We start from the raw sequence: 13,585 nt of genomic DNA, 5'->3' as shown, positions 1-13,585 counted from the left end.
GATGACGCGGTGCCCTCACGGGGTTGGCCCGCGTAGCGGCCAAGGGGCGTAGCCCCCTAGTATTACCCCTATATATCCACTTAAGTTCGAATGAATTTGAATCAACCATATGGTCAGTTCATGATCATGCAAGTGCCTTCCTTTTCTACTGGTTACATCTGCCTGAATATTTGAACTTCCCAATCAAATGAGTGATGTGAGTGCTGATTTCAGCTTCATTGTCAAGCTCTTTTCCAGTCACTTTATAATTCTCCGAAGTCTGTGCAATCACACTTGATGGTTAACTAATTTAAGGAAAATACATTAATGTCAATGTAGGAGAGTCCAAATCAGTCAGTATCATAAAATAGTAGAATATTTCTGCAACACCCTCACAGAACTTGGGAACGTTCATAAATTACGTAATGTACTTTATCGGCATTTTTGACCCTCCCCTCCGCCCCTTTAACGCAACCCCATTTCCCCCCTTCCCAAGTAGCATTTCTCAACAGAAAAGGGCTGGACACACGTTCAAAGTGGAGCTTCAAAGTGGTAAACGTTTAGTCCAGTGTTGATTGATGACCTTCAAAGGAGAGCAGCCCGCTCTCCTTTGAAGGTCATCGATGCTCTGCGGATCTCAACGTCCATCTAACCTCTCCAAGCGCGCGGCTATTACAATAATAATTTAAGTGCGTCTGCGTAGTGAAAAATTATGGAATTTAATCAGGTCATCGCAAAAGGTCCTGCCGTTTCGACTCTGAAAATTGTCAACCTAGTTGAAAACCCAGCCTCACTTGCTCCTGCAACAACCAATCCATCACCAGGACAGGTTATCGCACAAGGTACAAATCCTGCTGTTTCCAAAGTAAATCAGGTCATCGCAAAAGGTCCTGCTGTTTCGGCTCTGAAACTTGTCAACCACTACAGCTTTTTTAACAAAATTATCACGGTCTATATCCATTTTAATAAAATCAAACTGCTTCAGCACGATCTTTGTTTACTTTTAATGTTTGTTTACATGAAATTTTAGGGTTAAGTCTTCAAAGTCGTGTAAACACCGCTACAAAGTGAACACATCAAGGGCCACGTCACCAGTCAACTCTTGACTAAACGTTTACCACTTTGAAGCTCCACTTTGAACGTGTGTCCAGCCCTAAAGGTCGCTATACCGGGTGATTCAGACCATCCATCCACTATCTCTAACCGGAGAACCACTGAAAATCGAGTTTTGAGGGCCAAGCCCGCCACAAGGGCGGGGATACTGGATCTAAGGCCCGGGCCCTGGTCATAGAATAAAGAGGCTAACGTCAACAGAAGCGAAAGCCACCGCCATTTTCATGTCAACGAAGCATAACGAAAGGAGGCTGTTTCAATAAGTACTGTTTACGTTTGCGGTAGGTCGACGTTTTGGAGAGATCGAATAATAACGGATACATACGTTTTACGGAATTGAAAGAGTTTTCTTTTAACTTATTTATCGTTATACCGAAGAAGCACTGTAAATTCGCTTAAAATTTAATGGTTTTTTCCACTTTTATATTTGTAGGTAACCTCGAAGTTGGTTTCAATAAGGACCGACTCAGAGGAGAAAAATGTTAACATTGGCTCTTACGGAGCTTTCGCTTCTGTTGACGTAGTTTATTTATTCTATGCCCTGGTACCATGGACCCTGTTTCCCCACCTTTGTGGCGGGCCTGGCCCTCAAAACTCGATTTTCAGCGGTTCTCCGGATAGAGATAGTGGACAGGTGGTCTGGATCACCCGGTATATTGCTATTTTATCGGCGATAAAATCATCAGAATCATCGACATCTAAGCGATTATCCTCGATCTAATCACAATAAAATCGCGCTTTTATCGCTCGACAATTTATCGCTATGTTTTTGAAATAAAAATCGCGATAAATGGCGATTTAATCTCGATTTTGTCGACGAAAATTCATCGCGATTTTATCGAACTAAAAATCGCGATGTGTAGCGATTTAAGGTGGAACCCTACATAAAACTCTCAAAAAAAAATTCCATGAGATGGCGCCACAGTCGCTGATCTCAAAACATGTCATTTTTTGTCTTTTCTCATTAATTTGTGAATTCAGGATTTAATGTACGAGGGGGGACCCAAAAAAAACCGGAGTTTTGCTGTAACTTGGCAACAATGGAAAATATTCGGGTTCCACCGCTAGGAGGTGTAACTAGGAGCTATGAAGAGTCACTAGGCCAAATTTCAACATTGTAGCACATTTTCTTTCCATTTTGACGAGACTTGGCTTCAGAGGTGTTTGGCGACTTCGTAGTTTTTGATAATGGTTAAATTTCAGAAACGACACTCAGAGCTCAAATTTTTCTCTCCTGCTCGATAAAAATACGGCTTTTTCTGTTAACCTTTTGAAGAGCTGCTTCTGAAGGACAAGCCTTTTCAAAAAGTTCAGTGTAAGTACGATTTTTCAGTTTCAAACAGTTGGTCTGTATCACCCGAAATCCCTGTACGGCTCTAAACCGCTATCGCCATCGGCTAGAACCGATGAAAACATGAAATAAATCGCGTTTTTGTGAATGAATATGGTTAAATATCGTTTCGTCTACTAGCAGATATCACTTGGATGTAATACAGAAATGTTCAGAACATTGCTGTGAAAAATGTTGGCATAAAACGCGCTGTTGCCGAATTGATCCCCTATTTTGCGCTCTAGCCGGTGACGGCCGCCTGGCGTTAAGCCTACGTTCGAACAATAAATCACACTTTAAAACGAAGAAAAACATTTGTTCACTTATGTTATAGGTAAATCATGTTCCCAGCAACATTCACTCCAAAAATTGACAGAGTTCAGCCGCACATAGTCTATGAAAATCACCTATTTTCAAAAACTACGAAGTCGCCGAACACCCCTGAAGCCAAGTCTCGCCAAAATGGAAAGAAAATGTGCTACGATGTTGAAATTTGGCCTAGTGACTCTTCATAGCTCCTAGTTATACCTCCTAGCGGTGGAACCCGAATATTTTCCATTGTTGCCAAGTTACAGCAAAATTCCGGTTTTTTTTTGGGTCCCCCCTCGTATGGGTCATTTCAAGTCAAGTGTACCAGGCTCGGAACCCGATCCCCTCCGATTTGGCTGAAAATTGGTATACGAGGTCTTTACATCATTCTAAGATACTAAGTGGAAGGGTTTTCCCATCCGACGCTCCGTTCGCGAGATATCGAGATCGACCCCCAAAGATGGGGTAAATTTTAGCGATATTCAATAAAGCCCGTTTTAGCGATTCTCATTTTCTCGACTTCCCTCTCTTTGACTCTCCGTAGCGAAACTCTGTACCGATCCATCATACTTTGCAAGCATGTTTTTAATCCAATTGTTCATGGAAATTCTGAATATGCCATCGTAATTGAGCTAAAGTTGATTTAAATGGCCGTAATTTAGGGTTTTTTAAAATTTACTATTTTTTCGTTTTTCAATGTTCAAACTGAATTATCTAAAAACAGCCGTTCCGATTTTCGATTTTTTTTTTTTATACTTCAAGCTTAAGATGTATACTTTTGGTTGATATACTTTTTTCAATTGCTATCGGACGGTTAAGGGCCTTAAAAAATTCAAGTAGACCTAAAAAGGTCAAAAATTGGTAAAAACAGACGATTTTTTACATGTTAATCCTAGTATTTCGATAATGAACGCCTCAATTGTCGATATTTTTCCCCAGTGCACCCTATAAGATGTATAAAATCAGACTATCAACACTTTCCATACATTCACCGATCGATTGATGGCTTGATGGAAACCGACCGAAAATCCTCGAAATTGACGAAAAAAGACGATTTTTCATACCGTAACCGATGCATTCCATGGATTGTAATTGCAATTTCCAATTTTCTCTCTCTATTACAACCTTAAGGTAAATATTTTCGAGTAATAAACACTTATTAACGCGCATCGATGGGGCAGTGGGGCACGGATCTAAACGGAAACGAAAACCGGCCGGAAATGCTCATAAATGACGGGAAAAGGCGACTTATTGCATAGTCAGGGGAGCATGTGTTCGAAAATTACGTCCCGTTTGCACGTTTGTGATGCAAGTTTACTCTCTTCATTTTGGTCCCTAGAATGAAAAAATCTTTGGTGGACCCTCCGATTTTGATGCCAAGTCCCCAAAAACAAGATGGCGGCCAAAATGGAAGCTGAAATTGAAATGTTGGTAAAACGGCACAAAACGTCAAGAGAGGTGTCGATTCTCATGTTTTTTGGATCGTAGATTCCAAAATATTTGTCATACAGACCCCTCGACCCACGGAAATGCCCAAAATCCAAGATGGCGGCCGATTTTGGCTCTTTAGTGGCCATAACGTCAAATGTGGAGCAAAGAGAGGAGTGAACACTCTAGATATCTGTTTTCGAATTCACAGATTCCAAAAAGATAGGGGAAAAACCATTTCATGCCAAATGGTACTGATTTGGACCATGTAAAGGCCGAACTCGGCAGTCCATTTGATTAGAGTGTTAATGAACTCTCGAATACTTCGTCTCCTCCCAGGATATACCCAATCAAGCATCATCTTCAGCAGTCCCACGTCCGTTATTCTATTGACATGACCATACCAGTTAAGCTGTCTGATCATGACGTCGGATGCGATGTCTTTTTCGACTCCCATGATCTGACGCACTCTTTCATTGCGGACCCGATTGCTCCTCAAAATTCCTACAGCGACCTCCTCCAGAAATACATCTCCGTAGCTCTCACAATCCACTGGGTTCGTTCTTTCAGCTGTTAAACTTCACAGTCATATGTCAGAATACTTTTGACTACAACGTTGTAAATTTTCCTCTTGTTCTCTTTGGAAATCCACGCATCCCAGAGGATTCCATTAAACATCGCTGTAGCCTTCCTTGCTAGGATGTTTCTTTTCTTGATCGCTTGATCCGTTCCTCCATCCTGGGTCAACCATGTGACGGTAATTTTTTCCGTCACTTTAAGTTTCAGATAATTAATCACATGGGATTTTTTTTTTTTTAATTTTGAACCGTGCCGAAATTGAATAACGTATTTATTTTGTAATAACTTCGATGGCTACAGTTGCAGCATAGAGCGTGGCAAGTGATTGCGACAGTAGCGCATTCTGTAGGAACGGCGGTGTCGCGAAGCACCGCAGTGCACTGGCTGGCCGCGCGTCACCCGAGCGCTCTCGCGGAGCGATCTGGAACCTGTACCCGGCTAGTCTGGTTGTGCACGACGACTCAGTCGCTCAAACTCTAAAGAAAAAGTCGGTTATTTATTATTTTCGCTTAATTAATTAATTGTTTTCACCAAATTTACTGCAGAAATTCCTGAAGCTGACCTAAAAAAGTAGTTAGATGTAAAGAAAAATTTATTTAATTTCATATTTAATTTATTGCAGTCGAATGAAGTTGGTCGACGCTTACGAAAGCTAGATGAAATGGATTTGATGGGGTCCCGATCGGTACATCACCGTAGTCATCCGAGTAATTTGATTTAAATGCGAGTTTCTTCACTTTCTTCGGATCTATTCTTTTGTGACGCTGTGCACGTGGTGAGTAGCTTGCTCTCAAGAGAAGGAATCACTACCCACGCTAATTATTTACTTGTGTGACGCATCCATTTCGGGTAGCTCCTATAGTAAATAATTACTTGAGCATTCGATGACTTACTTACTTCGAAATTTATTTCATTTTTATTTTTATTTTTATTTCATCGACTTTAATTTATACTTGGAAACAGGCTGTATTTTATTTTAATTTTTTTGCAAATTCATTTTTTCATAACCGATCAATTCCCAAGTGTGCACGTGTTGAGTGGCGCCTGGGATTTTGGTTGTTATTTGAATTTATTTTGAGAATATTTATTTTGAACCTTAAATCCGCCATAAAAGATTGAGTGCACGTGGTGAGTAGCACCGGTTGTCTGGAAAATTTATGGTCAAATAAATAATCAAAAGAAAAAATTCATTTGAAAGTTCGAAAACATGTTTGTCCCTTTTACCGTTTCTTTTAAAGTATTTAATTAAAAGTCAATCCGATCAACTCATTCGTCTTCAACCATCCTATTCTGATCTCGCATTTGGTTTATTTTTTTTTGAGAATTTTAAGTTTGTAATTGTGTTTAAGAAATAGTTTTCTTTTCTCGTCAATAAAATTGACTCTAGTATGTTCAAATTTGCTCTCATTATTCCTTCCTGCCAATCCTGTCCTCACCTCAGGAGAATCACCTCATAACTTTTTTGAGTACGCACTTCAAGTGTTTGGGCGCCCGAACCCAGGCGTCCCGACGAGCATCTGGCACCCTAAAGTGGCTTGATCTGCTGAGGCTTGATCCTTTCCAGAAAGCTTGCTTTCTGACGATCAGGATCGTACGAGTCCTTACTTTTCTTCGCTACAAGTAAGTGGCGCCGGAACTGGGACTTTTTCGCGACTTGTTTGCGACTTTTTTGCAACTTGTCTTGACTGTGTGTCATGACTTTTATTTTCTTGAGGGACAGGAAAGGAGGCGTATCGATAAGGGCCGATTTTGGCCCCACTTCAAAAAATCATCTGAACCCATATTTTAAGTACCCTAGGGTAGGTGCATTCTGGCGCAAAATATTTTTGCGATTGTGCATCGTTTTCCTGCCAAAACAGCCGACTCAATTTTTCAGCTGAAAAATGGTTTTAATTTTATGACGAGCCCCAAAAAGCTTTGTTTCATGAGTACGGGAGGTTCATATTCGTAATTTTTTGCGTACTTTTCAATGAAACAGGCGAAAATTGTCTAAACCCACTTTTGAGGGGTCATTCTAGACATTTTCAACGGTTTTTGGGGTTTTTTTGGCAATTTCTCACCTATAACTAGAAAACTGATGATTATACAACAAAAACGATTGCAGATTCAAAAAGAGCGTAAAAAATCCGTTAGAAATCATTGGTTAGACATTTTCTCAGCTTAAACTGTCAACACGAAAAAAAGGTTTTAACTTGAAAAAACCGAAAAAACTGCATTTTCCACGATTATTAGTCTTCATTTACACCCAGCACAATTTTGCCATATCACCAAAATTTAACAGATTAAAGTTACATACCAGTACATGAAACACGCCAAAAATTACGGTGTGGAAAAATTGTGCTCATAGTTAAAAATGGACTTTTGTTGAATGGAACCATCCTTGAATAAAAGATGAAAATTCTCTAACTCTCCGGGAAGATTCGCCAATCATTCACGGGATACCTGTATCCGGGTAATCTTTTGCGTACTTTCGATTGGAACGAGTGAAAATGGTGAAAATCATGTTAAGTGGGCCATTCAAAGAATTTTTCAAGATTTTAGGGGGGTTTTGGGGTTTTTCTGTTGGGGGGGGGGATTAGGGGTTGTTGGGGGGCTTGGAGAGCATTTTTTGTTTGTAATACACCAAAAAAATAACAAATTCAGAAAGAACGCGAAAAATTCGATTGGATTCGATACTTGACACTCTCTCTCAGCTTGGACTGTCCACACGAAAAACGGTCTCAAACTCGAGAAACTGGAAAAAACGGCCTTTTCTCCAGCTCCCCAGTCATAATTTACATCCTGGTCACTTAACAGGTTAGATCGTTAAGCAGTATACAAGGTGTAACAACTAAGTGACGACAAACTTCCAGGGGTTGTTCCATGGCTCAAAACAAGCAGGAAAGTCCCGTACCAAAATCTTCTACGATGCGTGGTTCTCGAGTTTCGGGGAGTTCAATTTTTGAAAAAAATACCGCACGTGTTTAGATAAGACGTCACAGTGGCTGTCTTAATTGTCGGAACCGACAAAAATTGTGGTTTCGTGAAGTGCTCATCAATAGCTTAACAAAAGGTATTTTCGTTTTTTTTTTCGTAAAACCTCTCTCAATGGAGTTATTGACCGTAAAAAAAATACCGTATTACCGCACGTCGCAAATAAAGTTGGTCAGGACGTACGGTAAAACGGTATTTTTTTTAACGGTCAATAACTCCACTAGGTTTTATTGAAGAAATACCAGAGGGTGGTTCGGGTGTGTATGCAGAAGGCAGATATAAGGCCCTTATTTAATTTTTTAACTGTAATGCGATGTATTTTAGTACTAAGTATACAGTTTGTATATGATAAGTGACCTGTTAAGTGACCAGGATGTAAATTATGACTGGGGAGCTGGAGAAAAGGCCGTTTTTTTCCAGTTTCTCGAGTTTGAGACCGTTTTTCGTGTGGACAGTCCAAGCTGAGAGAGAGTGTCAAGTATCGAATCCAATCGAATTTTTCGCGTTCTTTCTGAATTTGTTATTTTTTTGGTGTATTACAAACAAAAAATGCTCTCCAAGCCCCCCAACAACCCCTAACCCCCCCCCCCCCCAACAGAAAAACCCCAAAACCCCCCTAAAATCTTGAAAAATTCTTTGAATAGCCCACTTAACATGATTTTTCACCATTTTCACTCGTTCCAATCGAAAGTACGCCAAAAATTACCCGGATATAGGTATCCCGCGAATGATTGGCGAATCTTCCCGGAGAGTTAGAGAATTTTCATCTTTTATTCAAGGATGGTTCCATTCAACAAAAGTCCATTTTTAACTATGAGCACAATTTTTCCACACCGTAATTTTTGGCGTGTTTCATGTACTGGTATGTAACTTTAATCTGTTAAATTTTGGTGATATGGCAAAATTGTGCTGGGTGTAAATGAAGACTAATAATCGTGGAAAATGCAGTTTTTTCGGTTTTTTCAAGTTAAAACCTTTTTTTCGTGTTGACAGTTTAAGCTGAGAAAATGTCTAACCAATGATTTCTAACGGATTTTTTACGCTCTTTTTGAATCTGCAATCGTTTTTGTTGTATAATCATCAGTTTTCTAGTTATAGGTGAGAAATTGCCAAAAAACCCCAAAAACCGTTGAAAATGTCTAGAATGACCCCTCAAAAGTGGGTTTAGACAATTTTCGCCTGTTTCATTGAAAAGTACGCAAAAAATTACGAATATGAACCTCCCGTACTCATGAAACAAAGCTTTTTGGGGCTCGTCATAAAATTAAAACCATTTTTCAGCTGAAAAATTGAGTCGGCTGTTTTGGCAGGAAAACGATGCACAATCGCAAAAATATTTTGCGCCAGAATGCACCTACCCTAGGGTCCTTAAAATATGGATTCAGATGATTTTTTGAAGTGGGGCCAAAATCGGCCCTTATCGATACCCCGCCTTTTAGGAAAGTTTCGAGACAAATTTGAATTATTTGAAAGAAAAGAAAAAGTTTTACAAACTTTACTACAATTTTTATTCTACTTACTGTATGATTTTTTCGGATTGATTTCCTCAATTTTCATTCCCAAATTTTTCATTCCTTTCCACTGTTGCCAAATTTGAGCAAGAAGCTAATTTTGATACCGAGATTGATTTACCTTGTGAAATCCTTTTCTTTTCCTTAACATTTCCGTTTTCCTTAATGCACTATGGATACCGAACGTACACGAGTAAACGGGCTGAGAAGAAATGCGTTGATCAAAGAAATGCAGGGTTACGACCTGGATACCACGGGCAAGCAACGTGAGCGTTCTAAAGCATCGGTTGCTAGAACATTTAGCGGAACTTCAGGAGAACAATGTTCATGAAATAAGGCAAGACGCTCCGGGCTTAAAGGATGTTCTTGATGCTATTGGATCACTTTCGGCGAACATTGACCAGCGTTTCCAACAACGTGATGAGGAGTTTGAAGCCCGCATGAAAAGGATTGAAGATGCGATCAATGTAGGTACTTGAAGCTCACAATACCTCTGATGAAAATACTCCCGTTCTCTCACCTTCGGATCCTCATCAGTCAATCTCAGGGGAGAAAAGCAAGTTGAACCAAGGTAAACTGTGCGACATGGCCAGGAAATGGAACCTAAAATTTGACGGCAAACAAGGGGCTGTATCTTTTCTTGAACGACTGAAGGAGTTACAACGCGCTTATGGTATTGAGGACCAGGAGATGCTTAACCTGCTGCCAGAGCTCTTTTCCGGAACGCCAGCGCTGTGGTACCGTAACGATTTCATACAGTGGTCTACTTGGAAGGAATTTTTGGACCATTTCGTCGAGAACTTCTTCCCAGGGAACTTTCATCGTCATTTGATGACAGAAATCCAGAATCGCTCCCAAGGACCTAATGAGAAGGTGCGCGAATATTTTGAAGCCCTAGGAACTTTGATGCGTCGACACGGCAAATTGACGGAAGATGAGCGAAATTAGTGGTTCTTCCACAATCTGCAGCCGGAGTACAAGCTATATGTACGACACCAGAATATTACGGACAAGAACTCCTTGCTTAAACTAGCCGTTGAATTCGAGGAGACTCGGGAAGAAAATGTGACCTCCTCCGGAAGCCTACAATTTTTATATGTCGGAAACCGCGTTTGGTGCAACCACGGGAAAACCTGCAAGCAAGGGAAAAGTAATGGCTGTATCTGGTAACACCGCGGAGCAAGACAAGAAACCCCGGCACTGTAAAAATTGCAAGACTGAAGGCCACGATTGGAGACAATGCAAGGAACCGAGGAGACTCTACTGTTATGGCTGCGGTAAAAATGGCGTAACTATGCGAGTCTGCGGATGCCGCGAAGCCAAAGGGAAAACTGAAAATGATTCGGGAAACGGAAATCAGGTTCAAATTTCGCGGGGAATAAACCAAGCTGCCAACCCCCGCAGATTGAAAATCACCGGGAGAATGATGAGCATCAATATTTTTTTGACGCTGAAGACAGCAAACCTGCCCATGAGGAGGCCAATTTTTGTATTCCTGCACCCAAAATAATTGAATTGGAAAATTGCAAATCTAATCTGGGACCTAACCGTCTTGGAGGTGGCTCGAAGTCTGAATTGGATCGACCTAGGGGAATTAGCACCCTATTTAATCGGGATGGCCCAGTTTTTGGAAAGATTCGCGATTGGACAGATTTTGGTCGCGGAGTTTTATGGTGCTTACCTAATCATGATTGCAGCGTGTTGTTGGTATACACGGGGTATTCATTCCAGTCAAATCAGTTTAACTAACCGAAATCAACAACAAGATGACTGTTTTGCGTGTTGGGTAAAACCTGAATATCCTCGATGTTTGGATTGCCTTGATGAGTGTGAATGGCAAGATTTTGGAGATTGTGACGATTTTGAGGATGATCAGAATTTTTTTGACGCGGAAACCTGGCAAGAAGAAGTAGAGGATTTTCAAACTGACGATGGGGCCAACCTAGAAATTCACAACGAAAATATGGACAAAATTAGAGTAGCAGTAAACATCGATGGAGAATCTTTCCCTGGATTGATTGACACTGGCTCGACTCATACGTTTCTGAACCTTGAAATGGCACAAATTCTACGGAAAAGAGGCCGTCTTGCGAGTTTTGGGCCGCAATTAAAGTTTTTCGTAGCAGATGGGAGTCGCCACTCCACGTCAGAAACTTATGAGGTAGAATGTCGAGTCCACAGTCGCAAAAGATTTTTAAAGATGTACGTAATTAATAATCTAAATGTAATGATTCTCATCGGTATGGATTCCCTGAAAAATTGGGACATACTGATTGACCTTGCAACGCAATCTCTGATATTTAAGGTGATTCGATGGACGCCGTGTTTTGTGTCAGAACGGCATGCGATATATCGCGTCAATTGGTTCCATTTTTTCAGCTACTCGTCATTTTTCTCCAATTTTGAGATCGCAATTCTGTTGTCAGGAGACTAAAGCACTCACTTACCAATTTTAACAAAGAAATTCAACGTAATAAAGGCGTGGTTTTCTTAGAGAGAAAATATCGCATTCGAGTGCAGTTTCGATATCAGTATAGAATGCGATGTTTTCTCTCTAAGAAAACCACGCCTTTATTACGTTGAATTTCTTTGTTAAAATTGGTAAGTGAGTGCTTTAGTCTCCTGACAACAGAATTGCGATCTCAAAATTGGAGAAAAATGACGAGTAGCTGAAAAAATGGAACCAATTGGTGCGATATATCGCATGCCGCTCTGACACAAAATATGGCGTCCATCGAATCACCTTAAAGACAAACCATGGGATCCTGGTGGGATTTGCGCCTCGATGGATATGCAACCCAGAACCTCACCACTTCGACTGCTAGAGCTACCGGGCCTTACTTCCGTGGGGTGATGACACTTCGCGTCGGAGCGCGCAGGCGCAGAGTAAGGGAGGCCTGAGATAGAGAGAGATGAGAGGGGAGGGGAGAAAGAAAAGGACAGAAACCGGAGAGAATTGCCAGGCATGAGGATTTGGACCCTCACTCCTTTCGAAAACCGGCCGAGATTGTGAAGGTTTGCGCGGGCATTTTGAAATGCGCAGAAATCGGAACTTTTATCGCGGCGAGCATAGTTTCTCCGCAGATAATGATCGCAGAAAGAAACTGATTGTACATAACTACTCAGCATACTATAATCTTTTTAGTAACTTTAAGGTGATTCGTCAAGCTCAAGTGGCGTGGTCGAACTGGCATGCGATACATCGCATCTTTTAGATAAAAAATCTCGGCAGATTTTGAATTTTCAGCAAAAAAAGGACGATAACCCCTGCGCATGAGCCTAAACAACCATTCTAAACCCAAAAATCGGCAAAATTCAGAGAAATGAAAGCAGGAGAGGGTTTGGAAAAATACCTCGCATTCGATACAAAAATCGATAGCTGAATCGAATGCGAGGTTTTTTCCAAACCCTGTCCTGCTTTCATTTCTCTGAATTTTGCCGGTTTTTGGGTTTAGAATGATTCTTTAGGCTCATGCGCAGGGCTATCGTCCTTTTTTTTGCTGAAAATTCAAAATCCGCCGAGATTTTTGACCTAAAGGAGGCGATATATCGCATGCCAGTTCGACCACGTCACTTGAGCTTGACGAATCACCTTAAGGACATTTCGCAAGTCAGGCTTATGTCTGAACAAATCACTCAGATGCATCGAAAAACATGGAAAAAACGACAGTTTCGGCGAAGCGCCACGTGGTGGCGGGTTTCTCAACTACAGTAGTAGGGTTCCACCTTAATCGCCACATATCGCAATGGAGGCACTGGATGCGAAAAGGGCACTTCTCGATTGCAGTGTTTCAGAATCTGTTGCGAATTAATCTCTAAGTGAAGAATTTAATGGGTGATTTTTCCAAAATCCTTTCCATAAAAAATTGTAGAATCATAAGGAATATTCAGTAAAATTCCTGGTGAAGTGGATGCATTCTTTTCCCTCACAATTAATGAAATATTAGATGAGACTATGAAACACTCCAACAGAGAAGTGCCCTTTTCGCATCTAGTGCCTCAATTTTCAATGCAATAATATCTAGATACATTTTCATCACCAATATAGTCGCGATAACCATCCGATAAAATCGCTATTTATCGCGATTACTGCTACTTTGGTTTAGGTTCCCGAAAATTGTGGGAAACTGTTGAATTTAAAACTGGATGAAATTTGACGTATTTTAACTGAAAGTGAGACATATAACATCGAAGATATCAGGATGATACATGTTGGAATTTGTGTTTTTTACCAATAAAGAGGGTCACGTAACGCTGGCACCGACCCCCCCCCCCCCCCCGCTCCCCTTGTCTCGCAGGCTCATACTCCCTCTTTCTCTAGAGCATTATGTAATTTATGAACGCTTCCTTGACAGCCTCATAT

The 13,585-nt window shown here is 40.9% G+C and overlaps 1 protein-coding gene across 3 annotated transcripts in view; it reads left to right on the top strand.

The window, feature by feature from the left end:
• Positions 1-13,585, top strand: part of LOC109037804 (uncharacterized) — a 46,746-nt gene that overhangs the window by 16,805 nt on the left and 16,356 nt on the right. The gene's annotated exons all lie outside the window — the stretch shown is intronic.

The sequence above is a fragment of the Bemisia tabaci genome, chromosome 2 (genome assembly GCF_918797505.1).
Source record: "Bemisia tabaci chromosome 2, PGI_BMITA_v3".
NCBI classification, from domain to species: domain Eukaryota; kingdom Metazoa; phylum Arthropoda; class Insecta; order Hemiptera; family Aleyrodidae; genus Bemisia; species Bemisia tabaci.
The sequence above is the reverse complement of the archived record's forward strand: the minus strand, read 5'-3'. Positions and strand labels throughout refer to the sequence as shown.